Genomic DNA, 13060 nt, shown 5'->3' with positions numbered 1-13060 from the left:
CTTCTGTTTTGTTGCTTTCAAGGCTTCATTCTCTTTCTGAATAAAATTTCCACATTTTGGATTATATTTCTTATATATGCAAAGTGGCCTTTTTCTTCTCTCATTTAGACAATACCTGTCTAAGTTCATTATCCTCTCTGGACTTCTCAGCCTCTGAATTAGTCTGTTGTACAAATGTCAGAGATCTGCCACTAACTCCCCACGACACACTGTGAGGGAAGTTATTAAAAAATGTTGGTTCTAAGTGGTCCCCTTGGTACCCCAGCACCACCTCAGCCATGGTGTGCACTGTGCTGCCTGGGGCTTTGTCCCCACAGCCGGCTGATGTTCCTGCTTTGAGTCAGAAAGTGATGCCAGGTTTTCTTTGCATCTTGTTGTGGTTTAACCCCAGGTGACAACTCAAGCCACTCACTCACTCCCACACGATGGGATGAGGGAGGGAATTGGAAGAGTGGAAGTGAGAAAAGTGGTGTGGTGAGATAAAGACAGCTCAATAGGTGAAACAAAAGCTGTTCTCTCAAGAAAATCAAACCAGGGAGTTCATTCCCCACTTCCTGTGGGCAGGAGGGTGTTCAGCCTTCTCCAGGAAAGCCAGGCTCTGTCACACAGAGGTGACTTGAGAAGGCAAACACCACTGCTTCAAACATCCTCCCCTTCCTCCCCCTTCCCCCAGCTGTGTGTGCTGAGCATGATGCCCTGTGGTCTGGGATATCCCTTGGGCTGGGCTCGGCTGTCCTGTCCCTCCCAACTCCCCGTCTACCCCCAGCCTCCTCACTGGTGGGGCAGGATGAGGAGCAGGAAAGGTCTTGGCTCTGTGCATGCACTGCCCAGGGATAAGGAAAGCATCCCTGAGTTACCAGCACTGGTTCCATAAAAAACACAAAACAAAACCCTCACTGTGAAAAAATATTGACTCTATCCCAGCCAAAACTGGGACACACCTGTAAAGCCATTGCTTCCTGCTTTTATCTGGGACCATTTTATGCTTTTATTTAGGACTCTTCCTAAAGATGCTTTTGTTTATCCCAGGACAAAACAAGAGGAAATCATGAAGCCTCATTGATTCCCTCAGAGGAAAATGCCAAATCTGTCCTGCCTGAGAGAAAGGATGTGGAGATGGTAGTGCTAGGATGAGTCTGAGAAATGGAATATCTGAGACTCATGGGGGATGGACTGCTCACCTCCCCACCTACTGATTGACTGCATTTCTTGTGCAGTTGAGCTAGAGGAAAAATCTTGAGTCCAAATAAAAATAATAAAAAATAATAATTCAACAAGGAATACAAATCATGTGAATGTGAGTAAAATGTAAAGCCTCTTTGCTAGATAGACTGCAGAGCCCCAGTATATCCTGGAGAATTTCATAAATCTAATGAAGCTTTCACACCTTTGGGGACAGGGCTTAAGCTCCTGGGCTTCCTATTCATCTTGGGATCAATAGTGCAGCTAAGTCAAAATCACCTGCAAATAAAGAACACAAGGTTGGGACTGCAGTTCATCCCTCACAGAGGAAGCAGAATAATAATAAAAAAGCCCAAGGCAGCGAATTTTAAACTTTCAGTGTCATCTGTGATGCTGCTTTTTTTGGGGTGACCCAACAGTAATTCAGGAAAATAATCATGGGGGGAACAGGTAATTTCACATGTGGTAGGATCCAGGCACCTTCACTTTGGGGCCGTGGTTTTAAGGCCCTGGGTAAAGAACAAGATCTCAACCAAGTCACCAAACCTGGCAGAGCTATTGGGTGAAGTGGGAGACATCAGCTTGTGTTTGTTGTCACCTCTGTAGGTGCCAGGTGTGGTAATTAGTGGGGAAATATCTGCAGGCATGCACAAAACATCTGGGGCACAGAAACATTCAGCTCTCACTGAGCTGGAACTCATCCTTCCATTCCAGCCCAAACACAAAAATAATTCAGATTAATTACTGAATGGCTGAGGTGCCTTGCAGCACAAATGATTTTATTCCCTGTGACTCTCCTTCTTGCACATCATGCAGCGTGTAAGGCCCTGGCAGTGAGTAAGTGCCAATATAATAGAGCAGGAAAAGTCTTTCTTGAAGAAAGCAAATTAAAATTTTGCTTTTTGCCTTTGCAGGGGTGGAAGAGCTATAAATTTACTCATCTTTCAGAGGTCATTGAGTGGCAGTGTGTTGCCTTCTGCTGGAAAGAAAAAAGAAGAAAAGGATTATGTTCTAGAGGGTGAAAATAAGGGAGCTGACTGCAGTGGTTAAATACACCATGGTTATAGAGTTGACATGAGCCTGTGTGATGCCCAGAGGTGAAATCAGAAGGTTCTGGCAAGGGAGAAATGAGTAGAAAAAAGGACAGCAAAATAGAGGACAGCTGGAGAAGACAGCTTCAGGGGACAGGTAACCATGGGGAGGACATCAGTGAGGATACAGGGACCTCTCTCAGGACCACCTGGCAGCCCAGATAAAAGTTAAGCTTCAACTTTGCTGGGGTCATGCAAGTGTGAGATCTGGTGGTCTGCCCACTCACACAGGGTTTAGGGGAAGAAGGGATGCACTGCAGAAGTGACAGTCCTGTGTCTCCCTCTCTAGAGGTGTGTGGGCTGGGGAGGGAACAGAGCTTGAAAAGGGCGTGGAGGTGTGAAAGAGGGCCCTGCTCAGAGATCTCAGGTCTCATTCTTCCCTCTGCATCCTTTGCACCTCAGAGGAAAAAAAAAAAATCTTTCATGCTTTCATTCCAAGTAATAGCATTGTCTTGCTTTAATCACCTCTCAGAACCTGAATGTGAAGAAAAAGAGCGGGTTGGCCAAAAATTGACCTTTGTCACTTTTCACTTTGTCACTGGCTTTGTTTCTGTTTGCTAACTGCAAAACCTGTCCTTCATGAATTATTTCTATCTGGAACTGGAGTGAAGGATGGGAAGTTAAATGTATCATTGATACAAACTCAAATTTCATGGCCCATCAGTGTCCCTTGGTGCGTAGGGCTGCATGGCTGAGGTTGCCAGTGAAGTGGTTACTCACAGGAAGAAATGGGGCTTATTCATCACTCCTTCTGCCAGGCTGGGGCTGTCTGCAGGCAGGATTTCATCTTAAGACACACAGACCTAAAGATAACTTTTCCCCCATCTTTTTTTTCCCCCCTATGCTTTGGTTCTCAGGCTGGCAGAAAAGCTCAAACATCTCCAGCTCGTCACAACACACAGGGAGAGCTCGTGGGAGAGTAATGACCAAAAAGCACAAGATCTGCTGGCAGCTGCTTAATAACAGAGTGTTTTAAAATGCATCTCTGACACTTCCATTTTTTATTTATTGAATGTAGAGTACATGCAAATAGAGTGTCTTTGGGATTGCACGCTGAGCCCTGGGACATTCACAGATCCCAGCTATAAATCTGGAATAAGGCGACACACCCCCACTGTGATACCATTACTGCTGTAATAAACATGGAATAAACTCTTTTTGTTCTTTTCCTCATGTGAGATACTGCAGATTTCTACTGTCTGTTCAGTACAGCCATCCTTTGGAGACATCTGGACTCCCAAACTGGCAGGTCAGCCCTGAGCTGTTTGTGTCCCCTTAAAACTGCTGGAAATTAGGTCTCAAGTTCTCAAAAGTCCATAGTCATCTAATCCATATTAACAGCATGTGGTGGTAGCAAGAATTAATTGGTGAATTGACATCAAAACCTTGCCAGCACAATAAATGAAAACCCATCAGAACTGGGGAAAGCAGAAGGTGAAATGTGATCATATGAAAAATAGGATGATCATATAATCAGGTCAGGAGAATAATGTAAAACAACAGAACTAAGAGAAATGGTAACTGCCTGGAAATACAAAATAAAGGATGTGAAATAGAATTAGAGGGTAGTATGAGAAGCATGTGTAGGATGGTGTAAGGCACGATGAAGTCCTCCTTAGCAAAATTAAAGAGACAATAACATGTAGGCTGCTGTAGATGTGACAGACAAGCCTGGTGTGGGAAGATTTAACGTGAGGACTTCTTGGGCCGCAGTAAGAATGGAGAGAGATGCTGCAGCTGACAGAATGAGATAGAAAAACTATGTTATGCAGAATTATCACTAAAGCAGTATATTGTTATGGCCTAACTATGAAACAGATTTAAACTTCACAGTTGATCACCTCCAGAATTTGGAAATGTCTCTGAACTCCCCTTCTCTACAGACACACAAAATACTATTCAGAAAATCCCAAGCAGTGACTGTAGATCTGACTCCTGTGCCTGTGGTGTGGCCTGGCCTAGCTGCAGGTACAAGCTGTGGGCAGGGTATGACATTTTAATAATTCCTGCTCCAGAGCTTCCCTTCAAGCAGTTTAATTGGTCTTTCCCAATTATTTGTGAAGGTGATATGGAAAACTATGCATGAATCTTTGCTCAAGGAAGATCTGAACAGTGACCACAAGTCTTGGTTAATTCCCCTTCTCTTTATTATCTGCCTCCTTCCCAGCTCTGCACTGACTGAGCACAGTGCTGGTGATTTGGGACAGCTCCTGGAGGTTTCTGGCTTCCAGTCACTCAGACATATCCTCTTGTGGGTATCTCCCACCCTCATAGGAGTGAGCTGGTGAGGAAGCTTCATGTATATTATTGCAGCAGGAAAATGCTGACAGGACATATGTTCCCCTTATTTGTACTGAGCAAATGGATATCTGAAAAATTAACAGTGAAATTCATTTGGAGTTTAATTAAATAGGAAAACTCTGCAATTCAACAGGCAGATTCCCTTAAATAGGAAAATTATTCCAACTAATAAGAAACTTAAAGAGATAAGATATGCTTAGAAATAACATATAAAAAATTAATAGCAATAAACTATATATCATGTTGTAGCACTTGGTGTTTTCTTTCAGAAAGGAACAAACTGCCAAAGGCATTTCAGAGGAAAAGAAGGGTTGTGTCTTTGAAGGGATTACTGCTCATGTCTTCACAGGGTGGCTTGGATCATCAGAGACTGCCTCAGCTTAGAACAAAGTGCTCAGAAATGTCACTTGGCAGCCAAGCCCATTGCTGAAATGCTAAAAGAAATAACTTACAGAAAGTTACCATACTGAGTCTTAATTGGCCCAGCTGAAATGTCTTGCTGGGAATTGTGACAGGCAAAGTTGGCACTTGGATCTGTAATTTGTAACCCAACATGACTTTGGAATGATGTGAAGGTACAAAATGTGCATTTTTGGCAGCTGTGCTCCTCCCATGCTGCAGTCCAGCGGGGCAGCAGCTTAAACACAGATCTGGTGCCGTTTGACATCCTCATGGAGCACCTTGCTATGCTTCACATCTGCCTCAAGGAGGTCTCAGATGTCCTCAAGTCACCCCTCAGGTGGCACTTCAGGCAACTGGAGGGAGGAGCCCTTGGCATCCTTGCTGGGCAGAGCAGCCTCCTGAGATGACAATTTGCATGTGCATCATACAGTGAATGTGTTTGCACTGAAATAGGAGTGGTGAATTACTGACACAACAGAAGGGGGCAGGTTTCAAGTGTCTCTGTGCTGTCTTCTCTCCCTGTTTGACATCCCTCTGGCTGTCCCCAGAACCTCTGTGCTCCCCTCTCCATCAGCAAGCTCTCCTGCTATCAGCCAGGGAAGTGTTAAACCTGCCTCTGGCCCTCACCTTGATGGAGGAAACAGAGGAGAGGCACCCTTTGAAAAGGAGTAGACACAAAAGGTTGCTGTCTTGTTCACTGTAAGCTGTACATTATTAAAGGCCCAAGTTGTGTTTATCCTGAGCTCTTTGCTGGAGCTGTAAGATGGATAGAAATGGGAACAAGGGCACAAGAAACCCTTCCCTGAGGCAGCCCTGGGGCTGTGCGTCATCTCCTCAGTCAGCCTGTGCCCCAGCTCTGACAGGATGTTGAATTTCTCTAGTGCTTTCCATTAAAGTCTTGCAAAACCTTTATTTGGGGGTAAAAACCAGGCCTACAGGGATAAGAAAACCCCCTTCAATATCCAACATTATGTGACAGATGTGTCCAAGGAGCAGGGAAGGCAGCAGGGGGAAACAGAAGCAAAGCATCATTGTTGTTGCCTGATCACTGGACCACCTTCAGCAGTCTGCAGTGGCCAAGAGCACTTTGTATGATTTCTGAATATTTAAAGAACAAGCTGATGTCTTTGTAGCTGCTACCCTGGGGACTCTCCTTTGCTGTCCTCTGGCTCACCCCAGAATGGGTCTGGGAAGGGCAACTGAGGAATGAAGGGGAAGATGTTTTCCCTTTTCAAAATCAGGTACCTGTCCATCGCTCTAAGTTAGGGAAAGTGCCCTGGAGCATTGGAGTTTGTGGTTGGAGGCACGTTTTGGAGCCAGGATCCTCCAGGTGATCACTCAGAGTGCCTCATTTGGTCTCAGCTTGGAAGTGCCCACCTGCCTAGAAACCTACAGGAAGCTCAAGCACGAATGTGTGGTTAATGATGAAACACAACTCAGACAATATGCCCTACAGCCCATCCAAAATATTCCAAGTCAATGACAATGTGGGGTTCAAGGGAGCAAAATGGGACCAAAAATGAAGAAATCTGCCATGGCCAAGCTGAGCTGTGCCTCTTCGTGTGCATGGTTCAAACCACTGGAAATACCAGAGAGGTGGACTTCGCCCATCCTTATGTGTTCCAGACAAAACTAAATCAATATCCTCCTGTCTGAGTCATGCTAAAAGCATGGATATAGCCAGTTCCTGAAGTCCAGCTGCTCCTTTAAAACTTCCCAAGCTAGGTAACTTGTTTTTGTGTCTGAGCCCCTGTTTAAAGTCCAGTGTTTTCTGCTTACTTCTATTTCTCTAAATCCCAGCATGCTGTGTGAAGGAAATGAGTCTACTAATCTATAACTGAGGTCTACAGAGTGAATTAAATGTGCTGAGTGCTGCTTGGTGATCTTGCAGGAAAAAAAAAAAGCTGAAGAATACAGAGAGGATAAAGAATGATCAGACTTGGTACTTTAAACAATTAACATTTTCAAGCCCTTTAAAATGGAAGAGAACATCTGTTAATAAAAGGAAGAAAATGAGAAAACCAAAATCCCAAAAACCAATTATGTGAATCAGCAGCAAAGACTCAGATCCGATGTATGTTGCTTTGAATTTTCTAGTAACTTCTAAAATCTTGAGTGTGGAGTCACAAATGGATGTATTTACATCTAAAGCAATTTCCAGAATGTGAAAGGTGAACAGCATGCACAAAAGCAGAAAAATAAATGGAAGCTAGACAGGACAAAGCACACAGTATTTGGAGAGGCAGAGCTCTGGTCACACTGAAAAATAAAGGAGTAACTCTTAGTTCATCAGTTCAGTGGAACTGATAGGAAATATAAATTTTCATCATTTTCAGATTTTCATGGAAACTGAACAGAACTGTATGAAAAAAGAAACCAACAAAAAACCCCTAAAAAAACCTGAAGTGGAACTATCTGCCCAAACACGTTGGAGTATGGATCTGATCATTGCATCCAAAGGGAAATCACAGCAAATTGGTGCCTCTGCAATGTGGCTGCACCTTCACAGACCGTTTCCCACTCAGTTCAGACATCTTCCCCAGTCCCCAGGGAGCTCCCTGAGTTTTGGTCCAGTTAGCTATGAACAAAAAAGCTGCCCCAAAACACAGCAGTGGGGCACCAGTGCACTCCCCAGGCTTTCTGCCAGGGCTTTGCTTATTGCTACCTTTTGGGTTTTGGCTGCTCAAGTTGCTCATTTCTTCTAATTGCTGCTCTTTTGGAAGCAAAGAGAGCTAATTTCTATAGTTGCAAAATGAAAAATATGTTCCAAACTTGAGAAGACAGAAATGTAATGGTTGCACCTTTCAGGCTGACCTAGAGGTGGAGCGATTTCAATTAAAAATCGATTCCAGTGAGTACCAGACAGAGGAGAAAAGGAATAAAATCAGAAAGAAGTTTGCAAACTGTTAAAAAAAATTGTTTCATTCGTATTTGAAAGACTAAGAATGTTCAGACTTACATTGCAAAGTGATAGGGAAAAGGAAATAAGTTATCTGTCTAGACAGGGATGTCAAGTTCACTGCACAGGTACCTCACAGAAAGACCAACCCGACATCCAGCGCTCCCCCCGCTGTGTCACACACGCAGCACTCCAGGGAGCAGCGTTTCATCCAGCATTAAGGCTGCTGCTCCCGGTTGCTTCGACTTCATTAGCAAATAGAAAGGCAAAATCATTACAGATGGGTGGTTGGAGGGGGAGGGAAGGGAAGGAAGAGAGTTAAAATGTGTTAACGCTGCAGGATACTACAGAGATCTGCTTTAACATTGCTTGGAGCTTGCTCTAGGATCTGTGCATCCCCGGTGCTGCGCTCCAGCCGGGGCAGTGATGGACCCCACACTGCAATCACAGCCCTGCAATCACAGCACTGCAATCACAGCTCAGCAATCACAGCACTGCAATCACAGCTCTGCATTCACAGCACTGCAATCACAGCACTGCAATCACAGCTCTGCAATCACAGCCCTGCATTCACAGCACTGCATTCACAGCCCGGCAATCACAGCTCTGCATTCACAGCACTACATTCACAGCCCTGCATTCACAGCAATCCCAGAGGCCAGCCCAGGGCAGGGACAAACTCATCATCTTGCTTGAGTCAGGGCTTGCTGTAAAAAACCCAAACCAGAAACCAGCCACCACTGCCTGTTTTCACTCTTGCCATATCTGCTCCCTGCTCTGGGCACATACAAACCTTTATTTGCCAAATTAGAATCTGTGTCAGGTCCCTGAGAAATGGCTGGCCTAACATAAGACAACATGAGAAACAAGGAGCTGTGGAGAACTTCCTACAGAAGCCGTTTCCCTGATGGTTTCAGTGATGGAAAGATGCTGTCCTGTTATTTCCCCAAGGAAGCCCAGCAGGCTCTACCTGACACTCCCACTTACAGGAGTTGCCTTCTGCTTAGAATGGCAATTGTGTCTCTCTGGCACTTGTTTTATTTTTATTATTTATTTTACCTCCATTTTCTAATTCTACAGCTGCAGATCCTGTAAAATGTAGAAGCTAAATCACATTACTCACTCCTGACTCAAGGAATGCATTAAGGTGAATCTTGTGAGGGATTTCACAGGGCACATTTTGAAAATATAAACAGATCTTTCACTGTAACCCCATTTTCCTTAATTCCCCCAGAGACAATCAAAACTCCATTGAATTATAAATACCAACCATGGTGAGAGTGTATCTGCAGACCGACAGACATCAGGGCATGAAATCCACATCACTTTTCTGTAGCTGAAGTCCAGAAGGTCAGGCTTGTGGCCATGGCCATCACTGGGCCTGCAAAGCCCATGGTGAGATTGCACGAGGTCGTGGGGGTGAAGGACAGATGGCAGAGAGCAGTGCTTTTGCTGACACCCCTCCTGCAAAGAGCACCTGGTTGTAAATAACAATTTCATTTAAGCTACTAGAATTAATCAAAGAAATATTTTACAAGCTTTTTGTCTTGAGTGGGTCATGCCAACACTACTGGAAAGAAAAAAAAGATAAGGCACATGTAGAAGTTCTGTGATGAAAAAATATGGCACATATGGTGGTTCAGAAAAGGAGATTTCTAAAATGCTGAGCAGCTGAAGTTGGTCTCAGCTTCACAATTGCTCATTTCACACCTCCCCATGGGCAAATGGGTGTTGGAACACAGCAGTGGGAGCTCTGACTGCACCAGACATCAGCAAAAACCCTGGGCTGCTTGCCTTGCTTGCTTTGCTTACCTTGCTGCTTGCATAGAAAAAAGCCTCAACAAATGTAAATACATTGCACTACACACCCCCAGCTCTCGTGAGAGAGGAGGGATGGCTGGAGCTGATCCAGAGGGGAGCAGGGAATACAGCTCCCCTGGCCCAGCCATCTGCACTCTGTGGGGTCTGGGACAGCCCAGCTCACTGCCACGGGAGTGCTCCACATCGGCAGAAAAGTGGGAAAAACGCTGAGATCTTATTAGAGATCTCAACAGCAACATTACAGGAGCTGCTGCCTGCCCCAGGTGGCTCTGGGGTCAGAGAGGAGCCCCCCGACACTGCTGCACTCCACCAAAGCAAATATAACAACATGGGTTGTAAATCCGTGGCTGGTACAAAGTAAGAACTAACATGAGGAAGGGGAAATCTTATTAAAGCCATGCAGATCACTTGGGAGGCAGGGCTTATTTGGGCAAAATGCATTTTAATCTGATTTTAATGAGACTGATATTTTAAAAAGGATGTTGAAGAACACTACTGGGGATATAGGAAAAAAAGCTGTACACAGAATTTCAGTCTGCAAAGTTGGTTAGGCTCCATCTGAAAGTGGCAGCATTAAGGAGTTTAAATTTTTTAAATTATCAAAAAGAAAATGGAGAGGTAACTTGATTACCCTGGAAATCCACAGGGAAAGAGTAATGGTTACTATACAATTAAGGTATAGCATTCAGGTTAAAGAAAGGTATAAAAAGAAGGAATAGCAGAAAGCTGAAACCAAATACATTCAAACAAGAAATCCAGCATAGTTTTTAGCAGTGAGGATGATTAATTACTGGAAAAAATTACCAAATTAAGCAGCTGATTAGCAGTCTCACAGTGTTTCAACTTGTGACCAGCTGTCTTCAGCCCAGAGTGGACATCTTCAGCTAAACAAAATGGTGACAGAATACTTTCAGTGATTCTGGGGACTGGATGAGGAGCAGTGGCCAAGAAGTTTCATCTCAACCTGAGGAAGAACTTCTTTACCCTGAGGGTGGCAGAGCACTGGAACAGCTGCCCAGGGATGATGGCAGTTTCCCTCTCTGGGGACGTTCCAAACCCACCTGGACTTGTTCCTGTGTCCTCTTCTCCAGATGGCCCTGCCTGGGTGGTGGAGCTAGACTGAGTTATCTCCACAGATCCCTTCCAACCCTGCCAAGCCCCACACACCTCCTGCAGCTGCTCTTGGCTCCCTGTGGCACCCCATCCTTCTGGACACATCCTTGAGCACGGTTCTTGGGAGCTGCCTGGCTCAGCTAGTCCAGGAATTGTTTGGAAACAAGTCTGGGCTTTTCCTCACTGTTGCATTGCTTGCCACTTTTTGCTGGGTTTGTTAAACACAATTATGTTTTAAATATTGCACAGAAATTTGGACTGCAATTCTCTCTGGCAGCAAATGCACACAAATGCACTGAAAAAGAGATTCCCACATACAAGGCTATAACTGACAATCATTCCTCATTCCATCATTCCTCAGCAGAATTGCTACATTTATATTGTTAGGTGAAGCTACACAGAGCCTGGCACAGAGTCCATTAAGAAATCCCATTGGCTCTCTGGAGAACACTCAAAGCACAGGCACTAAGATGCTGCGTTTAGAAAGATAATGGATAAAGATGAAATCAGTTTTTCAGATGAGTCTTCCATTTCCATAGGGGCTGTCTTTATGGTTTCAATGATGTAGAGTAAAAAGAGAGAGTATTCACTTCCTAATGAAATGAAAAATTTTATTAATTTGGGGATATTCATTCCTTTAAGAGCTTCACTCCTTGAGTTCATTAACTCTTCAAATGTGGTTTGAGCTGATGCTGCCTTCCAGTCCTTGCCAGGATTTTCTTTCTGTTCTCTGGTCCAGGCCAAGACACAAAGAGTTTGCCAAGCCCCAACATAATGCCTACAGTTACTGAGGAGAGAGATTTCCTATCAAATGATCAGAGAAATTTCCTCATATTCAAATACCCTGATATTGTCAGCTGTTCAATCTGGCTGACTCCTGTAGCAATTACAGATCTCACCCTGGTCCTGCAAAGCATCCAGACCTTGGTAATTCATGTGACTTTCAAGGAAAATCATGTGAGTTTTTATTTTTGAGCCAAGTGAGGCGTGGCAGCAGTTCCAGCTGAATGGCCAGGGGGATCTGTGTGCATGTGCTCTGCAGAGCTGGGGAGCAGCTCCTTGATGCTCCTGGGCTCCTGCAGAGCCTCAGTCATGCAGAGCCCCATTAGCAGCACTGAGCATTGGCTTTTGGGTTATTTGATTTAAGCACCCACCAGTGTGTGTGAGGTTTCAGCAGCATATGAGATTTGGAGAGCCTTTCTATTTACATCATCAGGGGTGAGAAAGAGCATGAGAATAAATTCTTTGATTACAAAACATGATTTCTGAAGCTACTTTCTATGTAGTCAAAATGATGTTTTTATTAAAATACAGGTGAAGAAGGTGTTCCAGCAGCTTAAAAGTGAATTTCTGGTTTTTTCTTTCTTTTCTGTCCCATTTCCCTTAAAACATTCAATGCTCTTGGCACTGCATGATGCTTTCTTAGTCTTAGTTAAACATTTTCTGTGATTGAGATGTGCCCACCTGCAAGCTGATTAAAACGTTTGCATAGCTTTGCATTATGGAACTCATCTTCACTATAAAACTCTACAGGAAACAATCTCTAAAAATGAAACAAAGTACCATTGTGGACTGAATCCTGCTATTCTTCCCTAAGCAAAAATGTAACCTCATTGAGTGGGTGTTCTACTGCCACAAGGTCAGCAGCATTTGGTCTTATGTATTCAAAATAACTGCCATGGGAAAAGCACATGAAATTTTGCAGTATTTTTGGATTTTGTTTTCTGAAACTAATAAATTATGAAAACATGCTTCCAGGAAGCTAGACTTTGATCTGAAGAAAGTTCATCTGTAATAAAGCCAAAGGAAAAGAGCAGTATAGAAATTGATGATGAACAAATTCTTTAATCTATAAATTCTTAGCTCTATTTGTGTATAAAACCAATCTCTTTCTATACATATATATGTGTTTTCTATTTTTGCTCCATCAGCCTTCAAAAGCCAGGAACTATTAAAGTATGTTCTTCTGGTTCCAAACCACTGTGACTATTTGCATTTTGCTAAACAACACATTTATAAGAACCTAACCCTTTCCATCAATTATCTAGAGTAGAGTGGTTCAACCTGTGGAAAAAAGTTGATGTGAAAATCAAAAGATGGTCTAAAATATAGATGATGGGAAGAGTATCGTTGGTTGTAAAATTGATAAATAGTAAATGAGATTTGTGAGTGAAAAGCTGATCCTTTGAAAAAAGACATGACAGGAAGAGGGATGGTGATGTGAACTTGTCAAGGTACAGCACTGGAAAGA

This window comes from Parus major, chromosome 7 (assembly GCF_001522545.3).
Source record: "Parus major isolate Abel chromosome 7, Parus_major1.1, whole genome shotgun sequence".
Taxonomy (NCBI): domain Eukaryota; kingdom Metazoa; phylum Chordata; class Aves; order Passeriformes; family Paridae; genus Parus; species Parus major.
This window is presented reverse-complemented; position numbering follows the sequence as displayed.